Raw genomic sequence first — 14,562 nt, 5'->3', positions numbered from 1 at the left:
GTTTAGCGAATTTACGAACCGTTACGAAAGAGTTTGCTCGTTCGAAGACCGTTTTTGTAAAAGCGACAGCCTTGGTCGATACACTGTTCATTTACACAATCTTTCCTGGCACCATACACACTAACACTGTTAGCGGCGGAGTGAAACGCGCCCATGTCATGTCATTAACCGATTACTGACGTCTATGTATTTCCTGTCTTTGGCATGAAAGCTATAAAATATATAAAATACAATGCCTTGCTATCGTTTGAACATTTCAAATATTTAATTAGTCTAGCGTTTTTTTTTTCATTCCATTGGAGACGAGTCGCTCTTCATTTCATTACAGGACGGTATGACCCAAACCACTCTCTAACGTCGCTCTATTTACTTGAATTGATATGGGAGCTATTAAATATATTTAATACAATATATTCAAACAGTTTTGAACATTTCAGTTACTTAATTGGCCAAGCGATCGCGTCATTCCATTACAGACGAGTCGCTCTTCATTCCATTACAGGACGGTATGACCCAAACCACCCTCTAACGTCGCTCTATTTACTTGAATTGGTATGGGAGCTATTAAATATATTTAATACAATATCTTCAAACAGTTTTGAACATTTCAGTTATTTAATTGGCCAAGCGATCGTTTCATTCCATTACAGACGAGTCGCTCTTCATTCCATTACAGGACGTTATGACCCAAACCACCCTCTAACGTCGCTCTATTTACTTGAATTGATATGGGAGCCATTAAATATATTTAATACAATATATTCAAACAGTTTTGAACATTTCAATTATTTAATTGGCCAAGCGATCGGGTCATTCCATTACAGACGAGTCGCTCTTCATTCCATTACAGGACGGTATGACCCAAACCACCCTCTAACGTCGCTCTATTTACTTAAATTGATATGGGAGCTATTAAATATATTTAATACAGTACAATATATTCAAACAGTTTTGAACATTTTAATTATTTCATTGGCCAAGCAATCGTGTCATTCCATTACAGACGAGTCGCTCTTCGTTCCATTACAGGACGGTTTGACCCAAACCACCCTTTAACCTCGCTCTATTTACTCGATTTGATATGGGAGCAATTAAATATATTTAATACAATATATTCAAACAGTTTTGAACATTTCAATTATTTAATTTGCCAAGCGATCGTGTCATTCCATTACAGACGAGTCGCTCTTCATTCCATTACAGGACGGTATGACCAAAACCACCCTCTAACGTCGCTCTATTTACTTGAATTGACATGGGAGCTATTAAATATAATTATTAAAATATATTCAAACAGTTTTGAACATTTCAATTATTTAATTGGCCAAGCGATCGTGTCATTCCATTACAGACGAGTCGCTCTTCATTCCATTACAGGACGGTATGAACCAAACCACCCTTTAACCTCGCTCTATTTACTTGCATTGATATGGGAGCTATTAAATATAATTAATAAAATATATTCAAATAGTTTTGAACATTTCAATTATTTAATTGGCCAAGCTATCTTGTCACTCCATTAGAGACAAGTCGCTCTTCATTCCATTACAGGACGGTATGACCAAAACCACACTCTAACGTCGCTCTATTTACTTGAATTGATATGGGAGCTATTAAATATAATTAATAAAATATATTCAAATAGTTTTGAACATTTCAATTATTTAATTGGCCAAGCGATATTGTCATTCCATTACAGACGAGTCGCTCTTCATTCCATTACAGGACGATATGACCCAAACCACCCTCTAACCTCGCTCTATTTACTTGAATTGATATGGGAGCTATTAAATATATTTAATACAATATATTCAAACAGTTTTGAACATTTTAATTATTTATTTGGCCAAGCGATCGTGTCATTACATTACAGACGAGTCGCTCTTCGTTCCATTACAGGACGGTATGACCCAAACCACCCTCTAACGTCGCTCTATTTACTTGAATTGATATGGGAACTATTAAATATATTTAATACTATATGTTCAAACAGTTTTGAACATTTTAATTATTTAATTGGCCAAGCGATCGTGTCATTCCATTACAGACGAGTCGCTCTTCGTTCCATTACAGGACGGTTTGACCCAAACCACCCTTTAACCTCGCTCTATTTACTCGATTTGATATGGGAGCAATTAAATATATTTAATACAATATATTCAAACAGTTTTGAACATTTCAATTATTTAATTTGCCAAGCGATCGTGTCATTCCATTACAGATGAGTCGCTCTTCATTCCATTACAGGACGGTATGACCAAAACCAACCTCTAACGTCGCTCTATTTACTTGAATTGACATGGGAGCTATTAAATATAATTATTAAAATATATTCAAACAGTTTTGAACATTTCAATTATTTAATTGGCCAAGCGATCGTGTCATTCCATTACAGACAAGTCGCTCTTCATTCCATTACAGGACGGTATGACCAAAACCACCCTCTAACGTCGCTCTATTTACTTGAATTGATATGGGAGCTATTAAATATAATTAATAAAATATATTCAAATAGTTTTGAACATTTCAATTATTTAATTGGCCAAGCGATATTGTCATTCCATTACAGACGAGTCACTCTTCATTCCATTACAGGACGGTATGACCCAAACCACCCTCTAACGTCGCTCTATTTACTTGAATTGATATGGGAGGTATTAAATATATTTAATACAATATGTTCAAACAGTTTTGAACATTTTAATTATTTAATTGGCCAAGCGATCGTGTCATTCCATTACAGACGAGTCGCTCTTCGTTCCATTACAGGACGGTATGACCCAAACCACCCTTTAACCTCGCTCTATTTACTTGAATTGATATGGGAGCTATTAAATATAATTAATAAAATATATTCAAATAGTTTTGAACATTTCAATTATTTAATTGGCAAGGCGATATTGTCATTCCATTACAGACGAGTCGCTCTTCGTTCCATTACAGGACGGTATGACCCAAACCACCCTCTAACGTCGCTCTATTTACTTGAATTGATATGGGAGCTATTAATTATATTTAATACAATATATTCTAACAGTTTTGAATGTTTCAATTATTTAATTGGCCAAACGATATTGTCATTCCATTACAGACGAGTCGCTCTTCATTCCATTACAGGACGGTTTGACCCAAACCACCCTTTAACCACGCTCTATTTACTCGATTTGATATGGGAGCAATTAAATATATTTAATACAATATATTCAAACAGTTTTGAACATTTCAATTATTTAATTTGCCAAGCGATCGTGTCATTCCATTACAGACGAGTCGCTCTTCATTCCATTACAGGATGGTATGACCAAAACCACCTTCTAACGTCACTCTATATACTTGAATTGACATGGGAGCTATTAAATATAATTATTAAAATATATTCAAACAATTTTGAACATTTCAATTATTTAATTGGCCAAGCGATCGTGTCATTCCATTAGAGACAAGTCGCTCTTCATTCCATTACAGGACGGTATAACCCAAACCACCCTCTAACCTCGCTCTATTTACTCGATTTGACATGGGAGCTATTAAATATAATTAATACAATATATTCAAACAGTTTTGAACATTTCAATTATTTAATTGGCCAAGCAATATTGTTATTCCATTACAGACGAGTCGCTGTTCATTCCAGTACAGGACGGTTTGACCCAAACCACCCTTTAACCTCGCTCTATTTACTCGATTTGATATGGGAGCAATTAAATATATTTAATACAATATATTCAAACAGTTTTGAACATTTCAATTATTTAATTTGCCAAGCAATCGTGTCATTCCATTACAGACGAGTCGCTCTTCATTCCATTACAGGACGGTATGACCAAAACCACCCTCTAACGTCGCTCTATTTACTTGAATTGACATGGGAGCTATTAAATATAATTATTAAAATATATTCAAACAGTTTTGAACATTTCAATTATTTAATTAGCCAAGCGATCGTGTCATTCCATTACAGACGAGTCGCTCTTCATTCCATTACAGGACGGTATGAACCAAACCACCCTTTAACCTCGCTCTATTTACTTGCATTGATATGGGAGCTATTAAATATAATTAATAAAATATATTCAAATAGTTTTGAACATTTCAATTATTTAATTGGCCAAGCTATCTTGTCACTCCATTAGAGACAAGTCGCTCTTCATTCCATTACAGGACGGTATGACCAAAACCACCCTCTAACGTCGCTCTATTTACTTGAATTGATATGGGAGCTATTAAATATAATTAATAAAATATATTCAAATAGTTTTGAACATTTTAATTATTTAATTGGCCAAGCGATCGTGTCATTCCATTACAGACGAGTCACTCTTCGTTCCATTACAGGACGGTATGACCCAAACCACCCTTTAACCTCGCTCTATTTACTTGAATTGATATGGGAGCTATTAAATATAATTAATAAAATATATTCAAATAGTTTTGAACATTTCAATTATTTAATTGGCAAGGCGATATTGTCATTCCATTACAGACGAGTCGCTCTTCGTTCCATTACAGGACGGTATGACCCAAACCACCCTCTAACGTCGCTCTATTTACTTGAATTGATATGGGAGCTATTAATTATATTTAATACAATATATTCTAACAGTTTTGAATGTTTCAATTACTTAATTGGCCAAACGATATTGTCATTCCATTACAGACGAGTCGCTCTTCATTCCATTACAGGACGGTTTGACCCAAACCACCCTTTAACCACGCTCTATTTACTCGATTTGATATGGGAGCAATTAAATATATTTAATACAATATATTCAAACAGTTTTGAACATTTCAATTATTTAATTTGCCAAGCGATCGTGTCATTCCATTACAGACGAGTCGCTCTTCATTCCATTACAGGATGGTATGACCAAAACCACCTTCTAACGTCGCTCTATATACTTGAATTGACATGGGAGCTATTAAATATAATTATTAAAATATATTCAAACAATTTTGAACATTTCAATTATTTAATTGGCCAAGCGATCGTGTCATTCCATTAGAGACAAGTCGCTCTTCATTCCATTACAGGGCGGTATAACCCAAACCACCCTCTAACCTCGCTCTATTTACTCGATTTGACATGGGAGCTATTAAATATAATTAATACAATATATTCAAACAGTTTTGAACATTTCAATTATTTAATTGGCCAAGCAATATTGTCATTACATTACAGACGAGTCGCTCTTCATTCCAGTACAGGACGGTTTGACCCAAACCACCCTTTAACCTCGCTCTATTTACTCGATTTGATATGGGAGCAATTAAATATATTTAATACAATATATTCAAACAGTTTTGAACATTTCAATTATTTAATTTGCCAAGCAATCGTGTCATTCCATTACAGACGAGTCGCTCTTCATTCCATTACAGGACGGTATGACCAAAACCACCCTCTAACGTCGCTCTATTTACTTGAATTGACATGGGAGCTATTAAATATAATTATTAAAATATATTCAAACAGTTTTGAACATTTCAATTATTTAATTGGCCAAGCGATCGTGTCATTCCATTACAGACGAGTCGCTCTTCATTCCATTACAGGACGGTATGAACCAAACCACCCTTTAACCTCGCTCTATTTACTTGCATTGATATGGGAGCAATTAAATATATTTAATACAATATATTCAAACAGTTTTGAACATTTCAATTATTTAATTGGCCAAGCGATCGTGTCATTCCATTACAGACGAGTCGCTCTTTATTCCATTACAGGACGGTATGAACCAAACCACCCTTTAACCTCGCTCTATTTACTTGCATTGACATGGGAGCTATTAAATATAATTAATACAATATATTCAAACAGTTTTGAACATTTCAATTATTTAATTGGCCAAGCAATATTGTCATTCCATTACAGACGAGTCGCTCTTCATTCCAGTACAGGACGGTTTGACCCAAACCACCCTTTAACCTCGCTCTATTTACTCGATTTGATATGGGAGCAATTAAATATATTTAATACAATATATTCAAACAGTTTTGAACATTTCAATTATTTAATTTGCCAAGCGATCGTGTCATTCTATTACAGACGAGTCGCTCTTCATTCCATTACAGGACGGTATGACCAAAACCACCCTCTAACGTCGCTCTATTTACTTGAATTGACATGGGAGCTATTAAATATAATTATTAAAATATATTCAAACAGTTTTGAACATTTCAATTATTTAATTGGCCAAGCGATCGTGTCATTCCATTACAGACGAGTCGCTCTTCATTCCATTACAGGACGGTATGAACCAAACCACCCTTTAACCTCGCTCTATTTACTTGCATTGATATGGGAGCTATTAAATATAATTAATAAAATATATTCAAATAGTTTTGAACATTTCAATTATTTAATTGGCCAAGCTATCTTGTCACTCCATTAGAGACAAGTCGCTCTTCATTCCATTACAGGAGTGTATGACCCAAACCACCCTTTAACCTCGCTCTATTTACTTGCATTGATATGGGAGCTATTAAATATAATTATTAAAATATATTGAAATAGTTTTGAACATTTCAATTATTTAATTGGCCAAGCGATATTGTCATTCCATTACAGACGAGTCGCTCTATATTCCATTACAGGACGGTTTGACACAAACCACCCTTTAACCTCGCTCTATTTACTCGATTTGATATGGGAGCAATTAAATATATTTAATACAATATATTCAAACAGTTTTGAACATTTCAATTATTTATTTGGCCAAGTGATCGTGTCATTACATTACAGACGAGTCGCTCTTCGTTCCATTACAGGACGGTATGACCAAAACCACCCTCTAACGTCGCTCTATTTACTTGAATTGACATGGGAGCTATTAAATATAATTATTAAAATATATTCAAACAGTTTTGAACATTTCAATTATTTAATTGGCCAAGCGATCGTGTCATTCCATTACAGACGAGTCGCTCTTCATTCCATTACAGGACGGTATGAACCAAACCACCCTTTAACCTCGCTCTATTTACTTGCATTGATATGGGAGCTATTAAATATAATTAATAAAATATATTCAAATAGTTTTGAACATTTCAATTATTTAATTGGCCAAGCTATCTTGTCACTCCATTAGAGACAAGTCGCTCTTCATTCCATTACAGGACGGTATGACCAAAACCACCCTCTAACGTCGCTCTATTTACTTGAATTGATATGGGAGCTATTAAATATAATTAATAAAATATATTCAAATAGTTTTGAACATTTCAATTATTTAATTGGCCAAGCGATATTGTCATTCCATTACAGACGAGTCGCTCTTCATTCCATTACAGGACGGTATGACCCAAACCACCCTCTAACCTCGCTCTATTTACTTGAATTGATATGGGAGCTATTAAATATATTTAATACAATATATTCAAACAGTTTTGAACATTTTAATTATTTATTTGGCCAAGCGATCGTGTCATTACATTACAGACGAGTCGCTCTTCGTTCCATTACAGGACGGTATGACCCAAACCACCCTCTAACGTCGCTCTATTTACTTGAATTGATATGGGAGCTATTAAATATATTTAATACAATATGTTCAAACAGTTTTGAACATTTTAATTATTTAATTGGCCAAGCGATCTTGTCATTCCATTACAGACGAGTCGCTCTTCGTTCCATTACAGGACGGTTTGACCCAAACCACCCTTTAACCTCGCTCTATTTACTCGATTTGATATGGGAGCAATTAAATATATTTAATACAATATATTCAAACAGTTTTGAACATTTCAATTATTTAATTTGCCAAGCGATCGTGTCATTCCATTACAGACGAGTTGCTCTTCATTCCATTACAGGACAGTATGACCAAAACCACCCTCTAACGTCGCTCTATTTACTTGAATTGACATGGGAGCTATTAAATATAATTAATAAAATATATTCAAATAGTTTTGAACATTTCAATTATTTAATTGGCCAAGCTATCTTGTCACTCCATTAGAGACAAGTCGCTCTTCATTCCATTACAGGACGGTATGACCAAAACCACCCTCTAACGTCGCTCTATTTACTCGAATTGATATGGGAGCCATTAAATATATTTAATACAATATATTCAAACAGTTTTGAACATTTCAATTATTTAATTGGCCAAGCGATCGTGTCATTCCATTACAGACGAGTCGCTCTTCATTCCATTACAGGACGGTATGACCCAAACCACCCTCTAACGTCGCTCTATTTACTTAAATTGATATGGGAGCTATTAAATATATTTAATACAGTACAATATATTCAAACAGTTTTGAACATTTCAATTATTTAATTGGCCAAGCGATCGTGTCATTCCATTACAGACGAGTCGCTCTTCATTCCATTACAGGACGGTATGAACCAAACCACCCTTTAACCTCGCTCTATTTACTTGCATTGATATGGGAGCTATTAAATATAATTAATAAAATATATTCAAATAGTTTTGAACATTTCAATTATTTAATTGGCCAAGCTATCTTGTCACTCCATTAGAGACAAGTCGCTCTTCATTCCATTACAGGACGGTATGACCAAAACCACCCTCTAACGTCGCTCTATTTACTTGAATTGATATGGGAGCTATTAAATATAATTAATAAAATATATTCAAATAGTTTTGAACATTTCAATTATTTAATTGGCCAAGCGATATTGTCATTCCATTACAGACGAGTCGCTCTTCATTCCATTACAGGACGGTATGACCCAAACCACCCTCTAACCTCGCTCTATTTACTTGAATTGATATGGGAGCTATTAAATATATTTAATACAATATATTCAAACAGTTTTGAACATTTTAATTATTTATTTGGCCAAGCGATCGTGTCATTACATTACAGACGAGTCGCTCTTCGTTCCATTACAGGACGGTATGACCCAAACCACCCTCTAACGTCGCTCTATTTACTTGAATTGATATGGGAGCTATTAAATATATTTAATACAATATGTTCAAACAGTTTTGAACATTTTAATTATTTAATTGGCCAAGCGATCTTGTCATTCCATTACAGACGAGTCGCTCTTCGTTCCATTACAGGACGGTTTGACCCAAACCACCCTTTAACCTCGCTCTATTTACTCGATTTGATATGGGAGCAATTAAATATATTTAATACAATATATTCAAACAGTTTTGAACATTTCAATTATTTAATTTGCCAAGCGATCGTGTCATTCCATTACAGACGAGTTGCTCTTCATTCCATTACAGGACAGTATGACCAAAACCACCCTCTAACGTCACTCTATTTACTTGAATTGACATGGGAGCTATTAAATATAATTAATAAAATATATTCAAATAGTTTTGAACATTTCAATTATTTAATTGGCCAAGCTATCTTGTCACTCCATTAGAGACAAGTCGCTCTTCATTCCATTACAGGACGGTATGACCAAAACCACCCTCTAACGTCGCTCTATTTACTTGAATTGATATGGGAGCCATTAAATATATTTAATACAATATATTCAAACAGTTTTGAACATTTCAATTATTTAATTGGCCAAGCGATCGTGTCATTCCATTACAGACGAGTCGCTCTTCATTCCATTACAGGACGGTATGACCCAAACCACCCTCTAACGTCGCTCTATTTACTTAAATTGATATGGGAGCTATTAAATATATTTAATACAGTACAATATATTCAAACAGTTTTGAACATTTCAATTATTTCATTGGCCAAGCAATCGTGTCATTCCATTACAGACGAGTCGCTCTTCGTTCCATTACAGGACGGTTTGACCCAAACCACCCTCTAACGTCGCTCTATTTACTTGAATTGATATGGGAGCTATTAAATATATTTAATACAATATGTTCAAACAGTTTTGAACATTTTAATTATTTAATTGGCCAAGCGATCGTGTCATTCCATTACAGACGAGTCGCTCTTCGTTCCATTACAGGACGGTTTGACCCAAACCACCCTTTAACCTCGCTCTATTTACTCGATTTGATATGGGAGCAATTAAATATATTTAATACAATATATTCAAACAGTTTTGAACATTTCAATTATTTAATTTGCCAAGCGATCGTGTCATTCCATTACAGACGAGTCGCTCTTCATTCCATTACAGGACGGTATGACCAAAACCACCCTCTAACGTCGCTCTATTTACTTGAATTGACATTGGAGCTATTAAATATAATTATTAAAATATATTCAAACAGTTTTGAACATTTCAATTATTTAATTGGCCAAGCGATCGTGTCATTCCATTACAGACGAGTCGCTCTTCATTCCATTACAGGACGGTATGAACCAAACCACCCTCTAACCTCGCTCTATTTACTTGCATTGATATGGGAGCTATTAAATATAATTAATAAAATATATTCAAATAGTTTTGAACATTTCAATTATTTAATTGGCCAAGCTATCTTGTCACTCCATTAGAGACAAGTCGCTCTTCATTCCATTACAGGACGGTATGACCAAAACCACCCTCTAACGTCGCTCTATTTACTTGAATTGATATGGGAGCCATTAAATATATTTAATACAATATATTCAAACAGTTTTGAACATTTCAATTATTTAATTGGCCAAGCGATCGTGTCATTCCATTACAGACAAGTCGCTCTTCATTCCATTACAGGACGGTATGACCCAAACCACCCTCTAACGTCGCTCTATTTACTTGAATTGATATGGGAGCTATTAAATATATTTAATACAGTACAATATATTCAAACAGTTTTGAACATTTTAATTATTTCATTGGCCAAGCAATCGTGTCATTCCATTACAGACGAGTCGCTCTTCGTTCCATTACAGGACGGTATGACCAAAACCACCCTCTAACGTCGCTCTATTTACTTGAATTGACATGGGAGCTATTAAATATAATTATTAAAATATATTCAAACAGTTTTGAACATTTCAATTATTTAATTGGCCAAGCGATCGTGTCATTCCATTACAGACGAGTCGCTCTTCATTCCATTACAGGACGGTATGAACCAAACCACCCTCTAACCTCGCTCTATTTACTTGCATTGATATGGGAGCTATTAAATATAATTAATAAAATATATTCAAATAGTTTTGAACATTTCAATTATTTAATTGGCCAAGCTATCTTGTCACTCCATTAGAGACAAGTCGCTCTTCATTCCATTACAGGACGGTATGACCAAAACCACCCTCTAACGTCGCTCTATTTACTTGAATTGATATGGGAGCCATTAAATATATTTAATACAATATATTCAAACAGTTTTGAACATTTCAATTATTTAATTGGCCAAGCGATCGTGTCATTCCATTACAGACGAGTCGCTCTTCATTCCATTACAGGACGGTATGAACCAAACCACCCTCTAACGTCGCTCTATTTACTTGAATTGATATGGGAGCTATTAAATATATTTAATACAGTACAATATATTCAAACAGTTTTGAACATTTTAATTATTTCATTGGCCAAGCAATCGTGTCATTCCATTACAGACGAGTCGCTCTTCGTTCCATTACAGGACGGTTTGACCCAAACCACCCTTTAACCTCGCTCTATTTACTCGATTTGATATGGGAGCAATTAAATATATTTAATACAATATATTCAAACAGTTTTGAACATTTCAATTATTTAATTTGCCAAGCGATCGTGTCATTCCATTACAGACAAGTCGCTCTTCATTCCATTACAGGACGGTATGACCAAAACCACCCTCTAACGTCGCTCTATTTACTTGAATTGATATGGGAGCCATTAAATATATTTAATACAATATATTCAAACAGTTTTGAACATTTCAATTATTTAATTTGCCAAGCGATCGTGTCATTCCATTACAGACGAGTTGCTCTTCATTCCATTACAGGACAGTATGACCAAAACCACCCTCTAACGTCGCTCTATTTACTTGAATTGACATGGGAGCTATTAAATATAATTAATAAAATATATTCAAATAGTTTTGAACATTTCAATTATTTAATTGGCCAAGCTATCTTGTCACTCCATTAGAGACAAGTCGCTCTTCATTCCATTACAGGACGGTATGACCAAAACCACCCTCTAACGTCGCTCTATTTACTTAAATTGATATGGGAGCTATTAAATATATTTAATACAGTACAATATATTCAAACAGTTTTGAACATTTCAATTATTTAATTGGCCAAGCAATCGTGTCATTCCATTACAGACGAGTCGCTCTTCGTTCCATTACAGGACGGTTTGACCCAAACCACCCTCTAACGTCGCTCTATTTACTTGAATTGATATGGGAGCTATTAAATATATTTAATACAATATGTTCAAACAGTTTTGAACATTTTAATTATTTAATTGGCCAAGCGATCGTGTCATTCCATTACAGACGAGTCGCTCTTCGTTCCATTACAGGACGGTTTGACCCAAACCACCCTTTAACCTCGCTCTATTTACTCGATTTGATATGGGAGCAATTAAATATATTTAATACAATATATTCAAACAGTTTTGAACATTTCAATTATTTAATTTGCCAAGCGATCGTGTCATTCCATTACAGACGAGTCGCTCTTCATTCCATTACAGGACGGTATGACCAAAACCACCCTCTAACGTCGCTCTATTTACTTGAATTGACATGGGAGCTATTAAATATAATTATTAAAATATATTCAAACAGTTTTGAACATTTCAATTATTTAATTGGCCAAGCGATCGTGTCATTCCATTACAGACGAGTCGCTCTTCATTCCATTACAGGACGGTATGAACCAAACCACCCTCTAACCTCGCTCTATTTACTTGCATTGATATGGGAGCTATTAAATATAATTAATAAAATATATTCAAATAGTTTTGAACATTTCAATTATTTAATTGGCCAAGCTCTCTTGTCACTCCATTAGAGACAAGTCGCTCTTCATTCCATTACAGGACGGTATGACCAAAACCACCCTCTAACGTCGCTCTATTTACTTGAATTGATATGGGAGCCATTAAATATATTTAATACAATATATTCAAACAGTTTTGAACATTTCAATTATTTAATTGGCCAAGCGATCGTGTCATTCCATTACAGACAAGTCGCTCTTCATTCCATTACAGGACGGTATGACCCAAACCACCCTCTAACGTCGCTCTATTTACTTGAATTGATATGGGAGCTATTAAATATATTTAATACAGTACAATATATTCAAACAGTTTTGAACATTTTAATTATTTCATTGGCCAAGCAATCGTGTCATTCCATTACAGACGAGTCGCTCTTCGTTCCATTACAGGACGGTATGACCAAAACCACCCTCTAACGTCGCTCTATTTACTTGAATTGACATGGGAGCTATTAAATATAATTATTAAAATATATTCAAACAGTTTTGAACATTTCAATTATTTAATTGGCCAAGCGATCGTGTCATTCCATTACAGACGAGTCGCTCTTCATTCCATTACAGGACGGTATGAACCAAACCACCCTCTAACCTCGCTCTATTTACTTGCATTGATATGGGAGCTATTAAATATAATTAATAAAATATATTCAAATAGTTTTGAACATTCCAATTATTTAATTGGCCAAGCTATCTTGTCACTCCATTAGAGACAAGTCGCTCTTCATTCCATTACAGGACGGTATGACCAAAACCACCCTCTAACGTCGCTCTATTTACTTGAATTGATATGGGAGCCATTAAATATATTTAATACAATATATTCAAACAGTTTTGAACATTTCAATTATTTAATTGGCCAAGCGATCGTGTCATTCCATTACAGACGAGTCGCTCTTCATTCCATTACAGGACGGTATGAACCAAACCACCCTCTAACGTCGCTCTATTTACTTGAATTGATATGGGAGCTATTAAATATATTTAATACAGTACAATATATTCAAACAGTTTTGAACATTTTAATTATTTCATTGGCCAAGCAATCGTGTCATTCCATTACAGACGAGTCGCTCTTCGTTCCATTACAGGACGGTTTGACCCAAACCACCCTTTAACCTCGCTCTATTTACTCGATTTGATATGGGAGCAATTAAATATATTTAATACAATATATTCAAACAGTTTTGAACATTTCAATTATTTAATTTGCCAAGCGATCGTGTCATTCCATTACAGACAAGTCGCTCTTCATTCCATTACAGGACGGTATGACCAAAACCACCCTCTAACGTCGCTCTATTTACTTGAATTGATATGGGAGCCATTAAATATATTTAATACAATATATTCAAACAGTTTTGAACATTTCAATTATTTAATTTGCCAAGCGATCGTGTCATTCCATTACAGACGAGTTGCTCTTCATTCCATTACAGGACAGTATGACCAAAACCACCCTCTAACGTCGCTCTATTTACTTGAATTGACATGGGAGCTATTAAATATAATTAATAAAATATATTCAAATAGTTTTGAACATTTCATTTATTTAATTGGCCAAGCTATCTTGTCACTCCATTAGAGACAAGTCGCTCTTCATTCCATTACAGGACGGTATGACCAAAACCACCCTCTAACGTCGCTCTATTTACTTAAATTGATATGGGAGCTATTAAATATATTTAATACAGTACAATATATTCAAACAGT

The sequence above is a fragment of the Saccoglossus kowalevskii genome, chromosome 21 (assembly GCF_978046115.1).
Source record: "Saccoglossus kowalevskii chromosome 21, keSacKowa6.1, whole genome shotgun sequence".
NCBI classification, from domain to species: Eukaryota; Metazoa; Hemichordata; class Enteropneusta; family Harrimaniidae; genus Saccoglossus; species Saccoglossus kowalevskii.
The sequence above is the reverse complement of the archived record's forward strand: the minus strand, read 5'-3'. Positions refer to the sequence as shown.